Source organism: Triticum dicoccoides, chromosome 6A, assembly GCF_002162155.2.
Source record: "Triticum dicoccoides isolate Atlit2015 ecotype Zavitan chromosome 6A, WEW_v2.0, whole genome shotgun sequence".
In the NCBI taxonomy this organism is placed as follows: domain Eukaryota; kingdom Viridiplantae; phylum Streptophyta; class Magnoliopsida; order Poales; family Poaceae; genus Triticum; species Triticum dicoccoides.
The window spans coordinates 82219093-82222834 of record NC_041390.1 but is presented as its reverse complement, the minus strand read 5'-3'; the positions used below and the strand labels follow the sequence as shown (position 1 = coordinate 82222834).

At 45.4% G+C, this 3742-nt stretch overlaps 1 long non-coding RNA gene across 1 annotated transcript; it reads left to right on the top strand.

Moving 5' to 3' along the window:
- Positions 1 to 711: 711 nt before the first annotated feature.
- On the top strand, positions 712 to 3057 carry LOC119315137. The gene is made up of 2 exons (XR_005152592.1): positions 712 to 871; positions 2734 to 3057. It is a non-coding gene; the product is annotated as an uncharacterized LOC119315137 (long non-coding RNA).
- Positions 3058 to 3742: the final 685 nt, after the last annotated feature.

Genomic DNA, 3742 nt, shown 5'->3' with positions numbered 1-3742 from the left:
ATTTTAACCACGAACAATTAGCACCAAAACATAAAGAACCTGACGCTAACAGGTTTGATTCACATTGAACAAGGGCTAATTGAGATCCTAACCAAGATTAATCTGCTCATGGTACCATTGTTAGATTTAATCTTCAGGATTGACATAAAACCTTAGATTAATCCCGTAATCAGAACACCACACCATTTGATAATAAGCGGAAGCGTGATAAAAAGCTGTGATGCCCGTGTTCGTGGATGGCAAAGGCGCAATCCCATTCTTGCTAGATGCAGGCATGGTGGGTGAATTGCACCAGCAGTCCAGGAGCTCCACCGCCCACCGTCATGATCCTCATGGCATCCAGATCCAGTGGTGGAGATGCAGCAGCTGGTTTCGGATGCATTTAGCGCCACTTTCGGATGCACTAACTCCAAGCAACCATTGGCATGAGCGCCCATGCAAGTGCTGGATGGCCCTCGTCCGCATGGAGGCAGGCAGCAAGGATAAGGCCATGGATGCATCCATGATGGGATCCCGCACGCCGACTCAACAACCAGTATCGACGGCCACGGCGCGATTACATTATGATCTCCCCGACGTACGCTTTCTCTTTCTTCTTCCACTCAGCTGGGTGGATAGGTGGGTGCCTTCTTTCAACGCTCATTTGTTGTTGTTCCGCCGAGAACGATCGCTTGTGCACTAGTCCCAGGCGTAGATAAATAGCGCAGCTCTTTCGTTGGGAAGGCACAGGCACATCGTCTCCTCCCACTAGCTAGTCATCCTCGCTGGTGCTTGCACTCAGGGAGGCCGCTGCTCCCTCTCTTCCATTGAGGATCATGCATGAAGACATCGATGCTCATGTTAACAATCGTCCTCCTAGTGCTCTTGTCAGGTATTTGGGCCATTTTGTAGTTGATTATGCTATATTCTGAAAAGAAACAATAGCAATAAGCCTGTTGCAGATATAAGAGCTTATTTTATCTTGTTAGATTCAAAAATGGATGCCCTGAGAGGCGAAGCCCCGGTCTACGCAATGGTTGGGTTTACATTGCAAAAATGCGTTGCCTACTGCCTAGCCTCTGCAGTTTCCTTGTTCTAGCACTATTTTACTATATTGCTTGTTTGAAGCATCGATACTAACCTGTCATCTTTGTGTTGAGACATCCAGTCTTTTCGATGAAGGTGTCATCAGCTAGGAAAAGCGTGTTTCCTGAACTTTGTGAGTCCATCCCGGTTACTCCACCCCACGGTAGAAACTGTGACATGAGTTGGTGCAGACCTTTCTGCAACTCACGGGGAACGGAAGATGTACTCTGCAGTAAAGGGGTGTGCAAGTGTAGGTTCTGCTCACGTTAAGGAGGTCTTAACGTAAGAAGAACCTACACTCGCACACCCCTTTACTGCAGAATGCATCTTTCGTTCCCTGTGAGTTAGAGAAAGGTCTGCACCAAGTCATTTCCGATTCGCTATCTAGGTATCCCTATTCATTATCGGCGATTGACAATCGCTGAATGGAAGCATGTTGAAGAGAGACTGAAGAAACGGTTGGCTAGTTGGAAGGCCAAACTCTTGTCCTATGGGGGCCGATTAGTTTTGATCAACTCGGTCCTTACCAATATGGTTCTTTACATGCTATAATTCTTTCATCTGCCAAAAGGAGTGCTCCAACATCTTGATTACTTTAGATCAAGATTTTTTTGGCAGAGTGATAATGAAACCAAGAAATATCGTTTGGCTAGGTGGAATATATTATGCCGTCCTAAAAGCCAAGGGGGCCTTGGAATCCAAGATCTTGAGATAAAAAACATTGCATTTCTCAGCAAATGGGTATACAAATTACTCACTGAGAATGGTGTTTGGCAGGAAATCATTCGTAATAAATACGTGGGCTCCAAAGAAATTTCCCAAGTCTACTGGAAACGGGGTGATTCACATTTTTGGAGTGGGGTAATGAAAGCTAAAGAATTCTTTTTCCAATTTGAAACGTTCTCGGTTAAGGACGACTCCCAAATACGTTTCGGGGAAGACACCTGGCTCGGGACCACCCCATTGAACGTGCAATACCCAAGCTTATATCGGATAGTTAGACATAAGTTTGTCACGATTAAGCAGGTGCTGGGCCAAGAAAACCCAGATATTTCTTTTCGTACAACCCTCAGTGTACCTCGTTGGGATGATTTGCTAACCCGATTGGGAGCCATCCAACTATCGACAGAACCGGATATCTTTAAATGGAAACTGCATCAGAGTGGGAAGTTTTCGGTCAAATCTATGTATGATGCATTGGTTCATAACGAGGTTCCAATTGACAATAAAAAATTGTGGAAGCTGAAGATTCCTCTAAAAGTGAAATTTTTTCTATGGTTTCTCAATAAAGGAGTTATCTTAACTAGGGACAATTTGGTATGATGAAACTGGCAAGGTTGCAAAAAATGTGTTTTCTGCCACCATGATGAGTCCATTAAGCACTTATTTTTTAATTGCAAGTTTGCTCGATCTTGCCACCATGATGAGTCCATTAAGCACTTATTTTTTGATTGCAAGTTTGCTCGATCTGTATGGGCCATTGTCCAAATAGCTTCGAATCTATATCCTCCACGTAGTGCACGGAATATGTTCGACAATTGGTTGAGGGGTATAGATAAACAATTTTCTAAACACATTCTTGTGGGGGCGGCTGCCTTATGTTGGGCACTGTGGCTCACTAGGAATGACATTGTTTTTAACCGTAAATGCGTTTCATCCCCTATGCAGGTTATTCATATATGTTCGCGATGGCTCCGTATGTGGTCTATCTTGCAGAGGCCGGAGGACAGAGACCTTTTATGATGGCTTCTACTCGGCTGGAGTGTTCGGCCAGGGAGATTTTTTACCCCCATGGATGGCGGTGTGATCTTTGGTTAGGATCGGCCTCTATAGGAATTTTTATTTTTCTCTTGTTCTGGCTGTTTTGCCACTTTATTTCTGTTTATAGTATTTCAAACTTTTGGCTGTGTGCATCTAGCTATGCAGAGGCCGGGTGATCTTTGATGTGGTTGTATCAACTCGATATTTTAATTCAATGAAAAGCCCTTTATCGAAAAAAACCAAGTCATTTCACACTTTTTATCGTGGGGTGGAGGAAACGGGATGGACTCACAAATTTCAGGAAGCACGCCCGTCCTAGGTGATGACACCTTCATCGAAAGTCTGCATATATCAAGACAAAGATGGCAAGGTTATTATCAGGTGCTTCAAATATTCAATATAGTAAAATAGTGCTAGAACAAGGAAACTGCTATGGGCGGTGATGGCGTTCCTCTTGGCCGTGTGGGCGGCGAGAGGTGGTGCACTGGGTGGCTCGGGCACGCTTTGTCTCCGGCAGTGGTGGTGCCCCGATTTGGACCTGGAGTTTGCCTTGAAGACCTCATGGTGACGCGGTGGAGCTGTTGAGCGAAAGCTCCGTGCTTTGGTGCTGGTGACGGCGACGCTCGCGGGCGCCGCTATCTTCTTGAAGACGTTGTCGTGGTGCTTCTCTTTGTGTCCCGATTCCGGGTGAAAATCTGTGTCTGTTGTGGACTCGGCAACGCCGTTCTCCCTTCTGGGGGCGTTGTCGTGGAACTTAGGTGGTATAGGGCGCGACGCGGTATTGTACTCAGTTTCTCTTGTAATCTTGTTCAGTAGCGTAGTCGCGTGCGTCCCGCGTCAAGCATTTTTTGGCAAAATGTAACATGAACCATTAGTTGTGAACCAATATTATTTTGTAAATTAGCTATTAGTAGAT